This window comes from Lygodium microphyllum, chromosome 21 (genome assembly GCF_053477565.2).
Source record: "Lygodium microphyllum isolate KBCC chromosome 21, Lygodium_microphyllum_v1.1.10, whole genome shotgun sequence".
In the NCBI taxonomy this organism is placed as follows: Eukaryota; Viridiplantae; Streptophyta; class Polypodiopsida; order Schizaeales; family Lygodiaceae; genus Lygodium; species Lygodium microphyllum.
Window position 1 is genome coordinate 44,333,423 of NC_141155.1, and position 25,054 is coordinate 44,358,476.

The window sequence follows — 25,054 nt, forward strand, 5'->3', positions numbered from 1 at the left end:
AGAGAAAGCACCAGTGATAAGTGACCCTGTCAATGCATCAAGCGCATCCAAGAGAGCATGACATACATGAAGCACCGGTCGTATTAACCATGAAGCAATACATAAGCCCAAATAAGCTCTCGGTCAACTCAATGACATCCAAATAGAAACCAAGATCAGTGATCAAGTAAGCCCGGAATGCTCAAATACATCCAAATCCAAGCTCCAAATGTCAGTATGGCATACACGAACCAAATAGCATATGTCACGAACCAAAGCATGTAATGCAAAAGCCTAACTGTCAAGCAGAGACATGAGGCATAGGCGGTCCACGAGCATGCCAAGTCGGTCCAAATGCCAGTGAAGACGGAGCTAATGCGAAGCTCAAAAGCATCCCATAATCTCATGCATATGCTCCAAGCCGTCCCCAAATGTCAAAGACATCATGCCAAAGCTCAAAGCATACATCCGGTATCGGTAGGTAAGTGCCAAAGCATGTAAAGTACCTTCAGCCCACTGTTATTCCAACATGTATTTAATGTTCTAAACAGTAGAATTCAGCCCCAAATTCAAGCCAAAATCATGGTCAAACCAAATGCATACATCCCCAATACATCCGGGTAGGAAGTAGACCGCATACGGGCATCAAACAAGGTAACTGGAGTAGAGTATAAGCATCAAATGCCAATGCCAAGTGTGGCTGCCCTGTTTCCAGCACTGTATAATAGTAAATAACAGTCCCAAATCAGCCAATATTTCAGGCCAAAATCATGGCATAATCATGTGCATACATTCCCAAGGCACTAGGCATCATGTAGACCGCATACGGGCATCAAATAGCACAACCGGAATGGAGTATAAGCAACAAATGCTAATGCCAATGGTGCTGCCCTGTTTTCAGCCTATTATGACAGTTTATGACAGTCCCAAATCTGAAGAGATCAGCCCCGAATGATCAAGACCAATGCCCAAAGCTTGAATGACATCAAACATGAAGTCTATAGCCCTCTTGATCAAGGTAGAGAGCAAGAAGCAATGGCCAAGTGTGGAGTTGAAGTAGATGAGTGCTCACAGCCTAGAAAAAAATGATACAATCTGCCCTGTTGGTGCTGAACTTGCTTCTGCTCCACATGGGCTGAAAAGGGGGTAATGGGGGGCTCAAGAAGGGCCTATCAAAGGCCTATGACAAGCCTCTTTGAGCCTTGATAGGTGTAAGGCACAATATGAGGAGAATAAGCTTCAAGGGTTTGAAGCCATGGCTACCCTTGCTGTTTGCAACCTATAGACTGAAATAAAACCCTGAAAGAATGATCAAATACCTCAGTATCAATGCCTTGAAGGTGCCTCAATAGGCTGGGAAGGTGCTCGGGAAGCCGGGGAGTGACGGGAGCTCGGGGAGATCGAATATGGCTGCCGAGATGGAGATCCAATGCGTGAAGCGAGTCGATGCGAAGGTCGGGAAGCACCGAGTCGAGCTCGAGCAAGAGAATGCCAAGCTCTGATACCAGTTGAAAGGTGAGAAGGATCGAAGCTTGCACGCGAGCTATGGCGGGAGAGCAAGAGCAAGAAAGAGAGAGACAAGAAATGGGAACTCCAACAGTCACAATGTGTGACCGGGCCTTCCTTTATTCAAACTTTCACTAAAAGAATAAAGAATAAAGTGACGTGACAGGCGCCCGCCACCTGCAGTGTGCAGTGGCAGGTACTGTCAGTGTAGTAATACACGGGGTGGCACGGTGGAGGCGCCTTTACCCCCAACAAACTTAAGCCTTCTAATAGATGCCCTTGAGTCCCCACTTGCATGACCAGACGTGGATTCTCCACCAATGTCTTGGGTCTTCTGTGCAGTGTTGCTCAAGGTACATCTCTCATCAAGAGTGTCATGTCTAGTCATCTTGGCATTTGTAGCTTGCTGATATTGGATTTCACCCTAACTAGACGTGGTCTGAACACAATGTCTTTGTGTTCTCGTGGTGTGGCCTTTTTGCCCTTGATGGCTAGATTGGCCCATTGATGTTCTAGGGTCTCTGTTTCTCTCTGTTTGGGTATGGGCTTTTGGTTGCTCTTTTGCAAGTGAGAATCCATGCTCGTATAGAGCCCTTACTACACTAGGGTCCAATTTGGAGGACTTGTCACGGCGCGCGTTTTCTCTCCAACCTACTTAGGGGAGGTGCAGAGAGGGCAGAGCCCCCTCTGCGGGGGTCCAGGGGGGGCAGTCCCTCCCAGCCCGCAGGGCCATTACGGTAGACGCCATATGCAATTTGGAGGACCATTTATAGCCAAATTTTGAACTACGTGCTCTAAATTTTAGCCAAGTGAGGATCTGTGATGTGCCTTTATTTCTATGCGGTCTTTGGGGTCAATCTTGGGGTTTAGATGCGTCAGAATTCGTGTTCTAGATACTTGTCCGATTTTGACAGTTTTCTGTCCGATTCTCAGATGTCCGATTTTCAGGAGTCCGATGATCAGAATCGGACATCCGATTTTGGGTTGGTCCGATCGGACCAGTGGTCCGATTCTGGCTAGTCCAATTTCGGACTAGTCCGAGTATCCGATTGTCCGAGTCGGACGGGTTGGTCCGAATCTGAGTGGTCCAACTGCCACGTGGCACGTCCGATCGGGCTGGTCCGATTCTGGGAATCGGACCAGATTGGTCCGACTCACTCTCAGTCGGACGGTCCGATTCTGGAAGTCGGACGGTCTGACTCCAAAACTCGGGTGGTCCGATTCTAGGAATGGGACCACTGCGAGTTGGTCCAACTGCGTCGGCGGCAGTGTGATTCCCGCGCGTTTGAGCCGCGATTCCGGGGCGTTTGACCCCTCCTTACTGTCTGTTGCACACAATCACCACAGACTTCCTAGATCTGATTAGAGTACTTATTGGAAAACACTAGACTCACCTGGAGCAGCACGAATCGCTGGCACCTAGAAATCGGGGTAGTGCTTCCTCGTCCTGTGAACCAGAAGCTCTCTCTCTCTCTCTCTCTCTCTCACAAGGCCAACCAAGGAAATGAGGTCTGTCCTGGCCTCCCAGGCCTCTTAAGGTCCTTTCCCAGCGTTGCAGAACCTTACAGCTAGTTCCCTGTCCCTGTCTCACCCAGAAACTTGAATCTAGTCCCCTGTTTCCCTGTTTTAGCCTGTTATACAGCAACAGAAAACCCTATTGTTTGCTTGTTTTTTCTTTGTTTTTTCCTATCCTAAATGCATCCAAATCACAAAATAAATACCTACACTACTCCATTCCACAACATAAATCTCAAGAAAGCAAAAAACCTACTTGTCAAGGAGATCGAATACCTTCTTCAACCCCCTCGCTTCCTACCTATCTACCTTAAGCACCGGTTCGGGGAAAACCCTACTCCAATGCTCGATTCGAAGCGCGCAAGTGCTCAAGGCTTGAATCCATTGGTCCCGGCAATGGAACCAAAATGTGGGAGCTTTCACTCAACCGCCAAGACCCTCGGACCGCTTATTGTTTCAAGCGTTCCAAGCCAAGCACTAATGGCTACCTCTCACATAACCGACGCGCAATGCCTACCTTACTGGTGTAGTAAGCTTACCTTGGTGCCGTTCGAGTTACCTCCTCTCCTGCGCACTCCGGTAGCTCCACGATCCAAGTGCAAGCTTCAAGCAAACTCCATCCTCAAGCTCCATACTCCAAGCTCCATGTCCGTGAGCAAGACAAGAGAAGAGAAGAGAAGAGAAGAAGAGAGGAGAAGATGGAGAGCTTCTCCTACTTGGTCCCTCACCCTCACACACTCACTTTCTCACACTCTCACACTTCCTCTCTCAAGCACAAGCTCAAGCAAACACGAACAAGAGAAAGAAGAAGAAGAGGAGAGCCACTTTTTGCCACACACAAGAATGAGCTTCTCATTCACTTTTCAACTTTATATACAAAACCCTAAATCCCTTTTGGGCGGTCATCCCCTTTTCCCCTTTTTACATGGCCGGCCGTAGCCTAGGCCCTTTTTCCCATTGTCCTTCTATCTTCCTAGATTCCTTTCCACCGCCTGTTTAAATTTACAAATTGCATGGGTGAGAGCCCGGGGCTCTTTTACAAGATTTCAGGGTGTGCCTTTTCCATTTTAAAATGCATCTTTCCCCTTCGACATTTTCCTTGGACTTTTGAGGTTGCCCTTGCGCTTTTGGTCTTTTTTCCTCTTCTTTCTTCAATCGGGCTACCTTTTTTCCGCTTTCTTTTGCCTTCTTCGTGTTGGGGTTAACAACGTACCCCTTGGATACACATCAAGCTAACTAAACTCTCATTCTAGAACTAAACTCTCAATCTTGTATATAGTCAGGACTAGAAAGCTAACTAAAGGGAAAGACAATGCCTAGTCTTGATACCACTCTAAGACCTTACAATTGCGATCATGTTATGTTCTCATAACTCCCCTAGGTTGAGGGTGAGGCATAAACGACTTACTCTTTGAAACCCTTATAACATAAGGTAAATTAGGGGTATGTAACGAGAGATACCTACCCTCCTGAATTGTGAAAGGCAATAAGATCCCCTAGAAGCTTGAGACAAGGAGAGATGAAAACTGTGTGGGCATGAGGAACATGTTAAAAATTGACCACCTTGCCTATAGATTTGACCACATAAATCCAAGAAAGATAGAGGATTGGAATTGGCCATTGATTCAAGTGTTTAAACCATTAAAACTAAAGTTTGAGTGTTTGAACATATTAAGCCTTTGAAAGGTTAATGCTCATCTATGCACTGTGCTAAAATAAGTGAATTTTTTTTATACGAGCATCATTGTGATAAGGCAATTTCGCAAGCACTTGATCACACTACTTGTGAGTAGTCAAGAACACTATTACTTTGTGAAAGGATGGCCAATTTTTTTCCTAATAAGACACTTTGGCTTACACCTTGATGTAGCTAGATGAAGTAGTCACAATGAAAGGCAAACTTAAAGTAGTTGAGGAATGCATGATAATAAGGAAAAATTCATTGGTACGGGAATTACCTATGCATTTTGAAAAGTCCATAGAAAGCCTCCATTGTACAACAAAAGGGACCATGCTAATGGGTGCACCATTCAACATTAACTACATTAGGCAAGAAAGAAATTGACTATTGTTGAAAGAAACATGTCTACTTGTCAAATAATCCAAGAAAGAGAGAGAAACAAACCAATCATAAAAGAACAAAATGATAAAACAAAACCCAGGAACCACATAGAACTAAGCCACAATCTAGGCACAATAATGCTACATAAGGGGGGTGAGGGAAAGACTACTACTTGATCTCGTTAGCAAATACGAATATAGTGGAGACCATTTCTAAGGGGGGTGAGGGAAAGACTACTACTTGATCTCATATGAATTATAACTAGTGTCTTATAGAAATTCATGTTTTCAATGAGACATGCTAGCTAGGATAGTGAGAAAGAAATCTATGTGAACAACCTGTAAAAGGAGAGAAACACGAAAGCTATATAGCCTCTGGTTAGACTTACCATCCGTAGTGAGAGAGCCACAATCCATAGTGACCAACCTCTCATAAGTGTCCAAGATAAAGGAAAAAGTGTCGATATCACATAGAAAGTAGCGGGACTTATGTTAGAGTTGGCACAGATTCAAGATGCATTATAATGATCCATAAGACCACACATTTAGTGTGTCTACTTTGGTGGCCACTACCTCCCCTCAAAATGCTTGGATACCTAGAAGGTTGCAATATCCTTAGCCTTACCCATAGCCATACTACTAGATGACTAGGTAGTTTAACTATGGGAGAGGAGCTCCACTCACTCTCCCTATGCACAACGACTAATGACCCATAGCTCCTAGGATTGTATCCATCCAACAACATTTTCTTGCATCTACAAGAGATGCGTGAGGCATAGAGTTTTTATCTACTCCCACGTAGGTAGGAGAAGCAAACAAACTCATTGTCAACAAGTCATGCAACCCCTCTTTCACTATGGATTTAGTGTCTTGGAGGTGCACCAGATCCTCTTTTACCTAGCTTCTCACTTTATGAGTTATGTCCAATTTATCATTGAGATCATGGTATTCCCAAACTTTAGTGCTCCCATTCTCATTTGTTTTTGGAGTTGATGTTTCTACTTTTGCTTCAAAAACTTTCTTTTTCTTTTGTTAACATTGTGGCACTATCAATCTTAAGTACTAGCTTCACTTTGATTTTGTTTTTTCTTTTCTTTTAATTCTTTTGCCCATTAAATGCCCTTGATGCATTTACTGTGTTGGAGTATGACCCCAACTTTTACACGTGGTGGCTATCCACCATCCCATGATTTTTACCCTCCGCCTACTTGCCTTTGGATTTTTCTTATACATAACTTGTTCTTGTTTTTTGCTATTTTTTTGGTTATGTTTTGTTGACCTCTTTTCTAGTCCTTTATTACACTTGCAAGCTGACAAGCTTGCTCCTCTTTCTTATTTGCATGGAGGAACTAAGGCTAATCAATTTTGACTTTTTTTATAATAGGAAAAGGTATAATTTGGACCTTATTCTATTTTGTTGGTTAACTAGACCTTGTGTTAGATGATGTAGTGAAGTCCAGAGTACGTCTCTTTGCTTAGCAATAATCATTAGATGTAAACCAATTCTAGCTGCTAAGCTCCACCTAATATACCATTTCTTTTCAAATACTCTTTGTCCTTCTTCTTTTTGTTCCAATGCTTTAACTTTCTTTGTTGCTTGTCTTGCAATAGTCAGTGTTACAAAAAGAGAATCAAGTGAAGCTCTTTTTTCTTAGCTTTAGATATAAGCCTCATGACTTTACCTACAATTGCTAGATAAGGTGAGAAAATGTGCTCTTATTCTTACTAGGCCAATGGATTCTCCAAGACCTTCTTAGATTCTTCTATTGGCATTCCCATGTTGGTATGAACATATGCACAAGCAAGTGATATCATTGTATCAGTGGCACTTAATTAGTAATTGATTTTCTTTTTGTGCTCTCTCTTCTACAATCTTCATGAGAGATCTCTTTATTATCTTAGGCTTCAAAATTCACTAGAGCTTTTGATCGAGAAGAATAGGTCTTATGAATCACTAAGTTTGTTGTTCTCTCTAACATAGATCTTTTATCTATTTATGATATTGTAATTCTAAAAGCTTCTTCCTTAGTAAGAGTGATAGGCTTGGTTAGAACCAAGGGTTGTGCCTATGTGTATTCCACTTCAGAATTGAAAGTAGTAACTATTAATTTAGTGGTGGGTGGGTCATTCTTGTTAGTCAAAGATTACTATGTACTTCAATTTTGAGATGGATTGGGAGTAGTCTAATTCTTGAAATTTGTAGTTGTGTTTATGATAATGCTCTTAACGAAGTTAGTTGATCTTTGAGGTTTTTCTTTGTTGTCCCTTGAGAGTCCTTTCTCTTAGAATGGATAATTGTTCTAAGCTTCTACTTGCTAGTGGATTTCAAAGTTTTTCTTAGGTGATTAGGAATACTAGGGTTTAGAAGACTTTGGTACATTAAATAGACCAAAAACTTCATTGGGTTATTGCTTGTTCACACTTGATAGCTCTACTATGCCCTTCCTTGTATATTATCTTTCAGCTTAAGAGACATCACTAAGAAGGGAAAGTTGGGCTCTCCTCCTCTTGAGTTAATGACTTCTCAAACATTATAATTTCTTCTTATGGATTAGCAACTATTTGAAGATGTTGCTCTTCCATGATTGTAGGCTCAGGTGTCTTTTCTTGGTAGTTAAGGATGGCTTTTTAATAATAAGCACGAGCTTCTTTTTTTCTAATTGGTCTAGGTTTATCTCCTCATTGGAGTTAGTTCTTGCCCTATATCTAAGTTGTTTGGATCTCTTCTCTTTTTGTTTTATTTCATTAGGACTTGGCCTATAGTCACTCAAGCTGGTTACATGGGTGGTTTTAGCAATCAAATCCATTGATTTTCCATATGAAACCCTTGAGCACATAGAAAAGCTTTGCTTTGGAAACCCATTTCAGCTTGATGCTAGGTGGTACTTTTGATTATATTCCTTGATTCTCCTCTTCCTTCAAATTTTATATTTTTCTTGATAGCTTTAGATCCTATTGTTGTGCTCCTAGAAGCCTAAGTCATTCCTTTTGTTCTATGAGGATTCAAATCGAGTAGTTCTCTCTTATTCTCTTGTGCCTTGAGTAGTTCTTGTAGAACTCTTTGGCCATCCTCATTAGGATTTTGTTTGACTCAAAGGAGACTCTAAGACATGCTTCTTACCCTTCCTTGGAGAAGAGACAAGGTTATCTTTACTAAAAGTAATGCCAATCTTGATGCTTGATAAGCTCAAGTATATCCGATAAGCTATATAGTCTACTTCACATGGGATTTCATGCTTGAAAGGTCTTTGAAGTAGGATTTTCTTTCCCATATCTTCTCAATTTAGAAGCACATAGAACATGAGGGACATGCTTTTAACCTCTACAATTAGGAGAATTCTACATATTCCTAAGAGGAAATAGGGTGAATTTTCATATGGTTTTACAGTTACATTTATTGAAACAAGTTGACCTTGGTTGATCTTAATCCATGCATCATAAGTTGCGATCTACTAAATCTTCATTAATGAGAGCATAAATGATGAGCTCTGTCGTGGTGTAATATTCCCACCACACGGCTTCATATCAAGGAACAAATTTGGGCTTGAGGTGTTTTACAAATTACTCATCGAGTTGTCATATAAGTGACCACATGAAAAATTTTTTAATATCAAGTCTCACATTAAATCAATTCTGCAATCCGACATGAGAAGATGCCTCAATGTTCCTAGTCATCAACAAAAAGCAAAGACACCTCGTAAATAATATTATGATGGCTTGATCATATATATTTTCCCACATTATATTTGATTTGGCATTCTCGATTCCATTTAATGCATCGAGGATCACATTGATTTCATTACCGCAAAACAATTCGCAAAAGCCTCAATTGGTAGACGAAGAACGTGCAAGAATGAGCATGATATTAAGTAAGTTAAGTATCAAAGAGTATAACAGGACTTTATATACTAGATAAGTCGTGAAGTAACTAGGCTAAAAACCACTAGAAAAAGATGTTTTGAAGAGAAAAATACATTCTTGAAAAAATAGGCCAAAATACATGACTTTTTTTTATGCATGGAGGGAGACAAAGCATTAAAAAAGCATCCTCATGCCACCATCCAATAGGTAAGCAATCAAAATGAATATTTAACAAAGGTCAATTGGCTCTTGACAAGTAGCCAAATGAATCAACTGACTACACCCCCTCATGCCTATAAATACACCCCCTCTCCTTTACACAAAAAGCAAGAAGGAATACCTCCCCTCCTTCTACTTCATTTTCATTTTCTCTACCCCCTGTTACGCCTTCGTCCTATACAACCAGATCACTAGGCAAAACACTAGCAATTTTTTTTTGGATAGCCATCAACTCTCCTTGAACTACCACGTCAATTTCACCTAAGATCTGATTGCTCCGTGAGTTCGCAGAAATTCAAAAATCACATTTGAAGTAAGGGAAGCAAGGAATGTAGCCGATGGAGAAAATGATGTGGTAGGAATTGACAAGACCCTCGCCATAGCAAACCTGAGAGAGGTAACATCTTGTTGGTTTGGAAAAATTAATATTTTATAAGCTTATCGCTTTATTTGGCTTTAAACGATTATAAATGTATTCTAATGAAAATGCATATGAACTGCAGCTTAAGAAAATAATCTAAGTAATATCATAATTAAATGTTCAGTGAAAAATAATATTTCACTTGAAAAAGGATTATATGTTTGTCATTAAGAATTGTTTCGAATTATGTGTTATTTCACGATATTTATTGTTATTTAGTTAAAGATGCATGTGATCATAATAATAGAAAAATGGTAGACGTTGTTAGAGAAGAAAACATTTTATAATTTTTTCCTAAAAGTAACTATCTCTATTTCATTTTATTAATGATAAGTATAAAAATGTGAATTTTATAATAATTTATGAAAATTCATTTAGATAATATCATGAAATAATCAAGACATTAAATCAACATAAAATTATATAGAAAAATATATACTAGATGTGCATAAATTAGGTGTGTGGAAATATAATTTAATGTTTGACAGATGAAATAAAAAGTACACTTATGATTTTAGCATTGCCTGGAATAAAAAATTTAGAAAAAAAATCAGTATTGCACCAAGGACATAGCTAAAATAAAATTGATCTTTCTAGATAATGTAGAAAGTTCAGCAAATGGTCACACATCGTCGATTAAACCATAGAATATGAGTATAATAAAATACAAATTACTTTATTGTAGAAAGCACACTTAATGTTAATATTAATGATTATATTAGTGAGACTGTCAATATCATGAGTTGATCCCCATGTATGAATCAACAAGATAACCTAACCTAAAATATTGAGAATGTTTAAGCAAAAAAAACTATGAAATACTCGACAATCCTGAAACTATTAATATCACGATATTAAATAAATATCAGGAGTCTATAGGACTTTTTCAACATTGATAAGAATTTATCGATACAAATTCTAAAGTCTAAACAGACTTGGAAAAGTATTTGAAATCCTGCTAAGTGTGGGTTAGGGCAGGGCATCACATGAATTGCTTGCCATAGGCATAAATGCCCATATTATCTTTTAGGACAGAAATACCAAATTTTTCATAAGGATAAAATAGACTTCTCATAATCAGATTTGTGAAATAACATGTGGATCCAAAAAAGAGTTACAAAGTAGCTCGAGGGGGTCACTCAAGAATATATGTATATATAGCGTGAGTTCAAAATAAGGGGTTTTTAAAACACCATTTTTATATATGTTTTACTCATAGAAGGGTGTCATATAAAGGGGTTACTTACAAATTGAATAGAAAAGGGTTGTGTTTTATTCAAGAAAAATTCACAGATTAGGATATTTATAAATTGGCCATGAATGCACGTTATATAGAGAATATATATATAGTGAATCCCTTGAGCAAAGTAGGAAGCGAAACCCTAAGAATAAGGTGGGACCTTAAAAAAGAAACCCTAGATTTGGGTGGGGCCACTTCCTATGCTAAAACCACTTGCTGTTGTTTCTTTTTAATTTGTGCATGTATTGATAGTTGCATAGGAAAGATTGATTGTGCTTGCAATGATTAGATCTGATTGTAAATATAGAATCAGGGGATAATAAGAGGAAAGATCACACTATGCCTCCCCCATGGCTAGATGAAAAACCCTACTCCAATGGGGATTGTTTTGTATTACCGTGAGGAGCTTTGGACCAGCCTTGATGGCAAGAGGTTGCTCAGTGAGGAATCAGTCAGGCAGGAGGAGGTGGGAATGTTGGGGGTGGGGGACTCTTGTCATCATAAATCTCTCGATTGCTCCTAGGAAATGCCTAACCCTCACATGAATCAACATAGGATCTTGGAGTCCCCGGTACTAGTGAATGGATGAAAATCTTGGAGGGTTTATTTTCTTTTGCACAGACATAAGGGATTTTCTGGTGAATGAAGGTTTATCTTTTACGTAGGTAGAAGGGAAAAATCATTGTAAATAACTTTGCAAAATAATAAATAAATATGTCTTGCCAAAAGACTATTTTTTCTATCTTTGTGTTGTGCCATAAATGTACGCGAAGGAACCTATAATAATGGGTTAATTAATGAAGATGCTTTTATATGACATTACTTAATGTGATAGGTAATTATAAAACTAAAGAAAACCATTTGTGGGAAGCGGATGGGCGAGATCCTTGATGGATCCATCCTATGGATGGGTGGTCCCAGCAAGGTGGGAGCTTCTCTCAATAGATTGAACGAAATGTTAATTAGGAAAAATTAGGCAGAGCCAAGCATTGACTTACTTAGGGTCAAGTCTTAAAAACCTAATAAAAAATTATCTTAGGGGAAAGGTGTGGTGACTGCGCTAGAAATCTGTTAGAGTTCCCTGAATCCTAACCAGTTTATTGGAAAAAAGCATTGCACTCCATGAACCAAGGGTAACTAAGATCACTCCAATCAGATGAGAAGCCCTTGTGGGATACCTTCGATGGAGCTAGCTGATGTATTGAGACCTCAGTTGTCAAATTAGCACCCCGAGCTTGCAGGTTAATCCTCATGGGGTTGGCCGATACCTTTTGTTATGGTGTGGAATTTGGGAAACCTAGATGATAGACCCCATGCATTCTCATGAGTACCAAGCGAAGCCGGCTAGGATAGTTCCTTGATGAACCACTAAAACTTGCTACCAGGGAATTGTTAGTAGGCATGTGACACTTGGATAGTTAGCTTGAGCTCTCTCTTAGAAATTGAGTATTGTGGCTTTGACCTTTAGAATACTAGGATATGTAAACCTAGTTAGGGTGCTGCTAGTTAGGCTATGTAGATGTGTTTAGGGTGCTACTATTTTTTAGGAAATCATGATACATTGAGTGATGCCACACTCAATGCCTCTTCACTCAATCTCATTATATGAATTGGTCTCCATCTAGTCTATTAGTTGCAGCCTAGTCTCTTATTTTGCTAGCTCATTCGTGTTATCGAGGGATAGTTGGATGGAAAAATTAAATGTTAGTTGACTTATCTTGTTTGAGAACCTATAGAATTCTAAATCTATTGTAATGTACCCACCTTGTAGACTTAGATGTTGTATAATATTTAGTGCTAAAAGTAATAAAAAATGTTATGCATGTTATTACTATGAGTGAGCTTTAAGAATAATACTAATGGGGTTGTTGAAATCCTTGGTTTTACTACTTTTTTGATATTGGTAGGAATAGATCATCTTTAGGAAAGCCTGAGGGAAGAAGACCAAAGCACTCTTGACCAGTGTATGGGAGTGCTATTTGAACATTCAAAACTTGAATTGAGAGTTAGAACAATTCCTTGTTGGATAGAACTAGTATCTAAACTAAAGGAGGGTTAAAACTTCAAATCAACCTAGTTGATGCAAAGTTCTTGAGTGTGATGAAATATGCTTTTGAGCTTAAATGTTCTTATCAAATTGTAAGTGTTGCATGCAATATGCATGGAAATAAAACCAAGAAGTTTGCATGTGCACTCCTATGCCAAAAATCATAATTGCAAATGTTCACATTGCTTGAAAAAGATCCAAAGCATGTTTGTGCACCATTCACCGTTAACTACATTACACAAGAAAGAAATTGTTTATTGTTGAAAGAAGTATGTGTACTTGTCAAATCATCCAAAAAAGAGAGAGAAATCAACCAATCATAAAATACCACACAAGAAAAAAAAACCTAGGAACCACATAGAACTAAGCCACAATAATATTAACACAAGGGGTGTGAGGGAAAGAGTACAAAATAAACTTGCTAATTACACAAGTTAAGAAAGATGAACCCTAGTGGGACAAAAGCCTAGAAAAGTTATCTTTGATAAGGGTAACGAGTACTCTAATTGACCTCATTAGCATCATGAAAGCCTTAGTTGAACAAAAAGAGAAAGTGACGATGTGAGCATTAGGATCAAGCATTGATGACCTAGGGATTGACCCTTTAGAGTTTCTAGTTGAAATCCAACAACTTTAGTACAATACGAAGAAGAAGCATGAATAGTGCATGTGGGTAGACTAGTGCATAAGTTCATAATTTGATCAGAAGAAGAGAGACGAGTGGGAAATGATCTACTATAGCAAGTTAAAAGGTTTACACAAGTGTAGAGGGTCGATAGGAAAATGAAAGAATCCGAGGTTAACTAGGTTTAGCACATCTTGGCATTTGCGACATAGTAGGTCAGGAGCCAATGCAAAGATAAAAAGAGTGCTCCAAGCTAACCTCACTCCAGTAGAACTCCTGATCAAGTGATTGTTGGATAATTCAGCCAATGAGTAGAGTAGTGCTACACTGGTTGCCTCAATCCTAGTTAGATGGAAATTTGCACCCAACACCAAGAACCAGAATAAAATCCCAATCATTAGAGAAAATTTTGAGAAATACAAGGTAGGAGATGACCCTTGTAGTTTTGTAGAGCAATTATAGTTGGTCTATGAGGCCAACTACCTCCAGGATGCTACCCAACATGCACAAGCTTTCGAGCTATGATTCAGAGAAAAAGAACACACTTGGCTAACTAGTCTTGATAATGCCAGACACTACGATTTTGATAACTTGAAGGACCACTTTATTAAGAGATTCCCAAAAGAAAGATATAGAAATAATATAATGTTGGAATTGATGAATGCCAATTAGAAGGAAAAAGAGGAGATTCATGATTGCATTATCCATGTTCTAGTCTTCTCTACAAAAGGATCCAATAGTTGAATAACCCACTTAGAAGCGGTCTCCACTATATTCATTAACGGGATAAAGGACGAGAAACTCTATAAGACACTAGCTATAATCCAAGTTTGCATTGAGACATGCTAGCTAGGGTATGAGAAAGCAATCTATGTGAACAACCTGTGAAAGGAGAGAAACACCAAAGCTATACAACCTTTGGTTAAACTTACTATCCATAGTGAGCGAGCCAAAATCCATAGTGACCAATCTCTCATAGATGTCCAAGAAAATGGAAAAAGTGTCAATATCATATAGGAAGTGGAAAAACTTAAGTTGGAGTTGGCAAAGATTTAGGATGCATTACAACGATCCATAAGAATGCACATTGAATGTTTCCATTCAGGTGGCCATTACCCCCCCTCAGAATGCTTGGATCCACAACCATGAACTTGTGTAAATTACAAGAGAATGGGCCATGGGGCTATGCATTATTGACTACTATGAAGGCCACCATATCCTTAGCCTTACCCATAGCCCTATTATCAGATGAATAGGTAGTTTAACTATGGGAGAGGATCTCCGCTCACTCTCCTTGCACCTAGGGACTAACAATCCATAGCTCCTAGGATTGTATCGATCCAACAGGACTACTAAACCACCTAGACCTATAGTCACCCATCCATTGAGTGACACTCTAGTAGAGTTTGTTGAAAAACTACTCGAAGAGGAGTCATATGTAATCCATATGTCACTTATGGCAAAGATTGATTTGCAAACTTGATGAATTTTTGACAATTTCCAATCATGGCTTTAGGTAGGAGACGAGATGAAGGCTTAGGAGGAAACCCATATTAAGAACCCCTAGTCTATTAGATTTGAAATCACCTAGGATATATATTGTCTAAATGCTAGAAAAAGAGTAAGCAAGTAAAGACAAGGCCGATTTGAGATGTCTGGAATGTGATGTCACACATCTCTATGTTGATTGGCCTAGGTGGAAACCCTCTAGTAGCTTGGCCATTGTACCATTAATGCCACTCGGACTCTTTAATGTCAAAGGACTCAATTAGGACGCCACACCAATTTATTTAAATATCATGACAAGGGCCCAAGAAGAGCAGCATGATATCATTTCACGGCCTGGACCCAACAACTTGGATGCCTCATGCAGCATAGGTAAAAGAATTAGAAGAAAATTGAAGCAAAGTTAATACTTAAGATTCATTGTGCCACAATGTTAACCAAAGTAAAAAAAGTTTCTGATGGAGAAGTAGAAACATCAACTCCAAAAAAGAGAAATAAGGGAAGCACTAAAGTTTGGGAATACCCCAATCCCAGTAATAAATTGGACATAATTGATAAAGTGAGGAGCTAGGTAGAAGAGGCTCCGGTGCACCTCCAAGACACTAAATCCATAATGAAAGAAGGGTTGCATGAATTTTTGACAATGAGTTTGCTAGCTTCTCCTACTGACATGGGACTAGATGAAAATTGCATGCATGATGCATCTTCTTTAGAAGCAATCAAGCCTACAACTTAGCATTAGCCACACAACATGACTATTGGAAACACGATCTTGATCGACATGCACATGAGAACGAGTGCTAAATTACTACCTATTTGACCTAAATGCCACTATCCATACAGTTAGGGTGACTATTGAAGTAAAGCCCTTCACTCTAGAATGCATTCAAGAAGTGGATCAAAGGAGCGATGTAGTCAAAAGCACCAATCCCATAGGACTGCACCGTTGATGCCACATACCTAGTCTAATACTAAATGTCATGACTAGGAACCTCAAAGTAAATGTCTTCAAGAAAGCAACAAAGATGTATGTAGTACTTCCTTGTTGAGATATCGAGCTCCACTCGTGATACGCCAGGGTGACCGTTGTGTATTTATGTCACCGACTTGTCAGTTGTTGCAGACGCGGTTGGTACACCGCCCATGAATAATAGCTACATGATAGCTATCCTTATCTACTATAGTTCGTGGCTCAGTTAGTATGCCACCTTAGTTAGTTGAGTTTGGTTTGAGACCCATATATAGGGTTCTTCTATTTCTTTGTATGCGAGTTCTTTTGGCTTACACAACTAAGAAGAGGAAAACTGTTTTCAGCCTCCACCCTTCTGTGTCTTCCCCCATTGTGCAAGCAAGAAAGCTTCAAGCGAGACTCCTTCCTTTTCTCCCACAATCTTGACATTCCTATCATTGCATTGGGAGATTCCACCAAAAAGGAGATTGTGAACATAGGACCAAGGATTAACATCCTCAGCCATGCAACATTAAAAAATTGGGCAATCCATCTATAAAGACAACACGATTTAACATCACATTGGCCAATGAAACAAAGTTCAGACCATTTGGCATGTTGAAGGACTAGCCTATTAAAATTGCAGGCATCATATTTTTAGTGAACTTTATTTTCATGAAGGGACTCAATTATGACATCCTACTTGGTTGACTGTGGATAAGAAGTACACAGGCAATCAGGATTGAGTTAATGGCTCAACGTTCTTTGAAAATAACATAAAAGCTATTAGGATTGATATGCACACTTAGAAGACCTCATCTATTGACCTAGACACAGTCTTTGCCATATTGAAGGGTAACACCAAGTCCATATCAAGCTATAGTCTGCTCACAAAGTACATCCCTTGTTTGGATGATGAGTGAGATTGGATGAATATCTTTGCTAGTATTGACTTTCCCTTCTCAGATGATGAGAAATATTCTAAGCGAGAAGCCACGACAGTCACTCATATTAAAGAGTGAAGAAAAACATTGAACACCATAGACCAATACATGCCATCCATTCCAATATGCATGATGGCAAGAAGTGTCAAAATAGCTCCTAGTATGAACTATCAAGTGCCTATAACAATGATGGAGTTGATTAAGATCCTATAATTTTTAAAAGAGAGAATGCACAAAGATCCTAATGCTAACCTATAACCACTCGAAGGGCTCTTAAAAGCTTGACAATGCAAGTGGAACAAAGTGCATGATTCAAACCTCCTCTACAATTGGGTACTCCTTGAGAAGAAATCCAAGCTAGCAGAAGAGATTATGTTAGACAATGAGTCTTCTAATACACACAAGACACAAAAGTGTGTACATTGATTATGAAATAGGGAATAAACTGATGAGAACAAAAAATGGGCCTAATACTGGCTATAAGGCACATACACAAGGAGCACCCCACAGCCCACTTTGACTCTCCTACACCTCCAGGAACGGCCCCAAGATGTGCCATTCAAACATATAGTACATCATCTCTTATCAAAACCATTCCAAGAGATGGTTTGTGTCCTCACTGAATAAGTCCCCCAAAGGAAAAAGATCACTAACCCTATAGCTTGGGACTCCTCACCCTCATCATGGGTCAACATTTATAAAAGTAGGTGCTATGCATCCATGATATATATTTCTAATATCATGTAATGAATAACATGCATGAGTGGATGATTTGTCGTACTCAATCATTTTATTTATTAAAAATAGCATTGTGATAATGCACAAATAGTTCTCTTCATGCTTTTCATACTAACACATTTACTTTCTTGCATAGGGAACAACATCGAGCATACTCGTGCTATTGAACCCTTTAACTTTCAATACAAAAGTGTCCTATATGTAAAGTGCATCAGAAAAAGTCAGATTTCAACTTATATTCAACACTCATGATCCCTCCCCTCCCTACCGTTTAATATTATGCATGCGGTGGTAGGTGTAGAGAGTCTTTCATGTCATTTTCTTCTTTGAAAAGCAATAAATCACACACTATAACATGGAAATGGGTCTAAGATAAGACTAGACCTCATGCTTTAGGCCTACCGTACACTCACAAACACATTTGTAATTTTTGTCAATTTTTGGCACGTAAAATTTAATTTTTCTATTTTTCTTGATTTATTTATTAATAAATTACTATTAATTTTTGATTTTTTGATTCAACATAATTAGGATTACTGATATTCATCATTATCTTTCATTTCATTCCATAAGAACATGATTTTCCCATTCGAAACAATAAAAACTCTTATTGTTTCACTTAAATACCGTATTTCGAGCTTTAACACTACTAATGGCCACATTTTATGGGTCTACCCATTATCACTCGAAGCCTGAAAAACATATCAATCAAGGTTCATACAATTGTTTATATCATATGGACTTCATTTAGATCATAAACTATAAAAAAAAGTACATTTTCTTCATAAAATAGACATAACATTAAATTACGTGTTTCCTCATGTTACAAAAATTGAATGTGTGGATAGTTATTGGACCTACTATCAATCTCTACACATCATGGAACATCAATTCTTAGCATCTTGCAACAATCTGGTGCATGCTGGAAAATCATTCTTCATCCCGTTTTTCTCTTTCTTTTACCTACATGAATGATCTCTTGAAGGAGAGAGAGGGAGGAGAGAGAAATACCGAATTGTGATCTCCACAATCCGAAAACCATTGCTCGATCACAAAGCAGTGATAGGGAGCAAAAAAATGTAAGAACAAACCTGCATCTTTGATTGTATGGATTGCCTATTGCCTCCAAATGCCGCTCTCCCCACAATCATGATGGCACCTTCTTCATCTAGCATGCATCGAAACCCCCCCTCCCCCCCATGTGAAAATTTTGGCCATTTGGGGCCCCAAGGTCCATGTCTCTTCCAATATTGGCCATAATTTTGACCATCCTAGTGCCTAGTGTCGCAGCGCGTAGGGTTGAATGTCACCACAGGGGTTTGGCAAGAGAAGAATGTATGGGGGTTCAAGAGCTTAGACTCCGGAGATGGTAGAGATCAGAGAAGGGTTGAAGGTTTCAAGCCAAGTTCTTGAAGATAAGAGACAGCAAGGTGAAGATAGATTTAGGGAGAGGAGTAGATGGAAGAGAAGGGGTTCAAAGAAATTGAAGACATAGAAGAATACTCAAAAAAAGAATTAGAAAATGTAGAAGAATACTAAAAGAGATTAAACCTGTCAGTTTCTTTCAACATTATGAGAAGATATAACTCTAATAGAAAAAAAACGTGTATAAAATAATGCCTCTATGCTACTCAGATTGCCAATTTGATGCTTCCATTGGCTCCAAAAGAGGGGTAAAATACCAGCATACCTGGTCAAAAATCTGCCAGGTCACTCCTTCTTCATCTCCCCCTTCGAAGTGCTGTTCACTACGTGAAAACAACGATCTTGCGTCGCACAATTTCGTCAATCTCTCTTTTTACATAAAATCTACTCAAATTGGCTTAAAGCTACATGCTTTCTTTTACATGTCATCCTAATCTAGAAGTTGTCTATAGTTTTATGGATTTTTACAAGAGATAAAATCTAGAATATCAAAAATTGGCTAAAAACTTATCCAAAAAAATCTAATATTTTGAACCTCGGATACTAACACTAATGCCTAAAGTGGCATTAGCTCTCTAAATCTAAAAAGAAGACACACTCTAGATTTTTTTCCACGGTGTGTGCGTAGCGGCACGACACCGGCTCCAATTCCTCCCTTGTCTAGTACCTAATTTCACGTATGGAAAATTCAGCGCATTCGTCTTGAAATCCTAAACTGCCAGGAACTTGTGTTACTTCGATAGTATGAAAAATCTGCAACCACTCTGAAGGTTGATCTTTTGAAGTAATTTGAATTCCCATCTTCCACAAATCCCACTCTCATTGGCAACCACGGGATAGGGTGACTCAACCCATCGAATCCATGAACAGATCTACACAAACAACAACCATAAAAGCCATCAAGCTGCCATAAAATAGAATACACAACAAAATACACAAACAACTCTCACCCTATCCCCTGACAAAATCAAGGTATGAAAGCCACAAGGGATAGGCCAAGTATAACCTGATAGAGATCCAAAGCTAGTCGCTAACCAACTACTCCAACATAAACATGCTAAGAAGAATTACCAAAGAAATCATCCTAAGTAGTGGTTTGAACTACCTACCTGACCTAGGACAACTGGATCAGGAACTCCTACTAGGCAAGGACTCCTATAGCCTAGTCTTTCAGTTTCAAATACTTTTGAGTCATCACTTTTTATTACTTTAGGACTTGATACTTGGACATGTAAAAAGGATGGAGATGAGCATAGTGACCCAAGGAGAACAGGGCATCAGCCTCAGGTCCTAACTCGATACCCAATAACCTACCAAGCCCCCGCAAAAGTGACACTAAATCCTTTTTTTCTTTATGCTCATTTTTATTCTTGCTCCAATCATCCTTATTTATTTGTCTGGCTAGACATCACCCCCAGGAAGATTAGGCTTTGGCATTGGGTCTGACTCGTCCCTAGGAACCTACTAGGCCTTTGCAAAGGTGATGATTATCTACTTTTTGATTTTTATTTTATTTCTTCTCTTTTTCTTTGGTTCAGGGATTGGAACCCCTTTTTACACATCTTTGTATATTATAGTCTTCATATAGGGAAAACTCCAGTAGCTCTCCCAACACCTTTGAATATATATCTCATAATCTTCTGCTTGAATATTTGCCTCCTTCAATGACTTAGGGTTTCTCATCCTAACTTGGAATGGTGTGTTTATTTCCAAGCCGCTAACAAAGAGTTCACCAAGCACATCTTCTGGTAATTGATTGACTTTCATTAGCCAAAGGTTAAGGATGTCATCAAAGGCTCTTGTGTACTCTTTGATGGAGGTATATGATTCTTGTCAAGCTATCCCGATACCCGAGTCATGGGAACCTTCTTTTCATATTCATCCAAAAATCTATCACATAATTCCTCAAATGATTTAATTTGACCCGCTTGGGAGGCTCCAATACATTTCCTAGCCTCTCCCTTTAGGGACCTTGAGAATATGAGCATTCGATGTATATCGTCAAACCCACTTGCAAGGCAAGTTAGGTCATATTCTTTCAAGTGTATCATTGGATCCTCTTCTGATAGCCCATAAAACACTTGGAGATCCCTTAGGCTATAAGGAGGAGGGCATTTAGTCCTCTTCTTTGAGATCAAGTCTAGGTCATTAAAATCTTCATATTCTTCATAACCTAGTTCCAACATCTTAGGGTCTCTAACCTCTTCCATTTCCACCTTTACCAGTGTAGGAAGGTTACAATTTTCATTAACATCCCTTATTGCCAACTCATAGAGTGGTCTAGGGAGTCCTACAACTTTCAACACATCATTCTAATTCTTTCTCAGATGATTTTCTATCCCTTAACCATCCATAGGTAATTCCTAGTAAATTTTGACTGGAGGGTTTGTCCCTTACCTAAAACAAATATATATGCACCGTTTAGAGCTTGGGGGTCATGCCTCTTGAGCAGTGGTTTGCCCTTAATGCCTAAGGCTTACAACGTTCTTATGAGGCCTAATATTTTAGCATGGTGACCCACCACATGGGACATTTTAGCCACAACTAGATTCCATTGTGTGTTGGTACTTTTCCATGGTGTTATGTCTTTAGCATGATTGTTAGTCGATGCCATGACTGCCATGGGTTCCAACATACTTGTTGAATATTCTCTAGGTTGATGGATGGTAGTACAGAGTGTTTCCTGAATAAAGACTATACTCAGGCACCATGCCATCGTACTAGAGGATGTCGTGACCACTAAATTCTTACTTTTCACGTCACATAGATCATTCCTCATAGAGGATTCAATCTCTACGTAATGGATTAGGTCGATTAGTAAATTTTGTATAGGGTAAGCCAAGTGTTTGAGACCCTAGAAAAACCGCATTTTAAAAATACTTTAGGGTACCCCTAATGGACAATGTTATAAAATTTAAGTCTCTTTTTCAGCCAAGGTTCGGAAACCACCACTTATTAGTAGCTCCCAGCAAACGAACCACCTATTGGGACCAAAAATGGGTGTGACATTGGCTGTAAGGCTCTAGTAATGGGCCTTTTCTCAACCAAAACACCCCAAGGCCTCGCAACCCTAGGAGCATCCAGAGGCTACTCACACTTATCTAATTTAAACACAGGATTATATTGTTTATAGTCCAATGGATTCTTTTCCAACTCCTCATAGGGAGTACCCAAACCTAATGGTGTCTAGCACTTCGTAGCACATACACAAGGAGCACCCCTCGGCTGATGGCCGTGGCCCACTTTGGCTCTCCTACACCTCGGGGATTGGCCCCAAGATGCACCCTTCAAACATATAACATGTATGAGACATGGTCTTCTCTTATCAAAATCATTCTAGAAGATAGTTTGTATCATCACTGAATAAGTTTTCCAAAACACCTTATTAGTGAATTTCGGAATCTCCCAATTCCAATTTTTGAAAACTAAAAAAGAGGGGAGTGGATAACATGTCCATAAGTTTCTCAAAACCCTATCATGTGACCTATCATTGAAAAGTGCTTTAAAAATGAAGTCTAAAGAACCATAAAGCACTCATTTTGGAGAAATGATGTGCAAGTTATGGGAAATCCAAATTTTTGACCACATGTCCCAAACTTGTGAGAAATTTCCATATTTCCCAATTTGGTGTTTCAAAGGAAATGGATCGCTAACCCTACACCTTGGGACTCCTCAACCTCATTGTTGGTCAATATTCATAAAAGCAGGTGCTATGCATATAAGATATATATTTTCATACCATGTAATGAATGCAATGCATGAGTGGATGATTTGTCATCCTCAACCTTTTATTTATTCAAAATAGCATTATGACAATGCACAAACAATTCTCTTCATGCTTCTCATACTAACACATTTGATTTGTTGCATACGGAACAACACCGAGCATACTTGTGCTACTGAACCCTTTAACTTTAAAAAAAAAGTATCCTATATGTAAAGCACATCGGAAAAAATCAAATTCCAGCTTATATTCACTACTCACGATGCCTCCCCTCCCTACCGTTTGATGTTATGCATGCGCGGTGGTAGGTGTAGCTAAATCTCATTCCTTAGGCCCATCATACACTCACAAACACATCCATAATTTTTTGTAGTTTTTTAGTGCATAAAAACTAAAATTTTCTCATTTTTCATAAGCTATTTATTAATGAATTAAGTTTTTTTTTAAATTCAACCTAATTACAATTACTAAAATGCATCATTATCTTTCATTTCATTTCATAATAACATGATTTCTCCACCCGAAACAATAAAAACCCTTATTTTTCCACTTAAATACTGCATTTTAGGCTTTTAATCACTATTAACGGCCACAATTAGTTACGAGTTCTGCATATTATCACACAAAGCCCTTTAAAAACATATCAAACAAGGTTCATACAAAATTGTATACCATATGCACTTCATTTGTGTTGGATCATAAACTATAAAAAACAAGCAAATTTTCTTCAAAAAATAGACATAACATTAAATTGCGTGTTTCAGGTTACAGAAATTGAATGCATGCATAGCTCAAACCCCCTATCCGATTAAGAATATGAAAAATAAGATGACCAATAAAACAATCACTTAGAAGAAGACAATACATATGAGGATCACTTAGTAATTGTATAGCTTTATGGGTCATTTATGGAAGAATATGACTATGCTGAAAATGAATAATATGAAGTCTTTGATCACTCTTATGATGGATTAGTTGAGATATGCATCAACTCACACTCAACCAAGGTCTAGACCAACCACAAGAAGAGTGGTATGCATATGTCTATGATTACCAAGACTTTGGTAATGAATTCTATGATTGGTATGTTGATGATGAGGATGTACTTGAGATTTATGATGATTATGATAAGATGGATGATAGATATGATTATGATTGTCATTAAGGGGATCCTTCTTCGTATCCATTCGACCTAGGCGGTCAAGATTATGAGTTTAATTTTCTTACTATGGATCATTATTATGATGGTATACCTTCTGATCCAAGAGATTTTGCAATGTCTTTTACACCTTCATGAGACCAATATCCATATTGGGGTCAAAATATTTATCTTTAAGAGGTGTATTTGGTTGAGAACTAGCCATTCTAGCCTTGCTCTACTACTTACACACAATTTCTAGATAGCTTACTATTTTGGCTTAATTTTAATTCAAATTCGATTACAAATGAGAAACGCCTATGTGAGCTAAGAGTATATCCAATTAGCTTTCTTTTGACCCATGGAACTCTTGATTTGGATATGCCCATCAAAACATATTTCAATTGTACTACAGTAGAGTCTCTAGTAGACATCATGTTGTCTATTGTTTGCAAGTGCCTTTTCTTGGAGTTATGGTAGTCTAGTTCTTAGTTAATAATTTATAATGGATAACATATGGTCTATTTTATTTTTTGATTTTGATTTCATCTATTACTTAGTACATATTAGTGATTTTTGTATTTTTGTAGCCACTTATAACATACTAGTATAGTGACTTCCTTTACATGGTCATTGTAAATAGTCCCAATATGTTTTTGAGGATGAAAATTTCTTCTGAGCGGAGATGGAATATAAAGGATGGAAAAGAGGGTACACAAGGTGTAGCTATAAAAGGTGAAAGTACTAATCATTTCGTACAAATTTTTTCTATAGTACAAGTCTTTTCTTGCTTCATCTCTCTCCTCCACTGGCAATATATTCTTCTCTTTTCTATGTTTCTCTCTCTTCTTCTAGTGTTTCTCACACCTATTCCTTCTTTCTCTCTTCCCATATTCTTTCTTTCTCCTATCCTTCTCTCTCCCAATTCACTTCATGAGAGTGATCTCAATGTAGACCTTCGAGTATCCATGTGCATTGTTATTTGTTGTCTTCTTCACAATATTTGTAGTGAAACAAACATTGACAAGCTTAGGAAAGACAACATGGATCGTTACCCTAGTGATGACCAGCCTTCACCTTGCACAAAGATATTTTATTAAGAGGAAGAACAAAATCTTTAACAAGCTATACATGATGAGTTGACTTTACTCATACA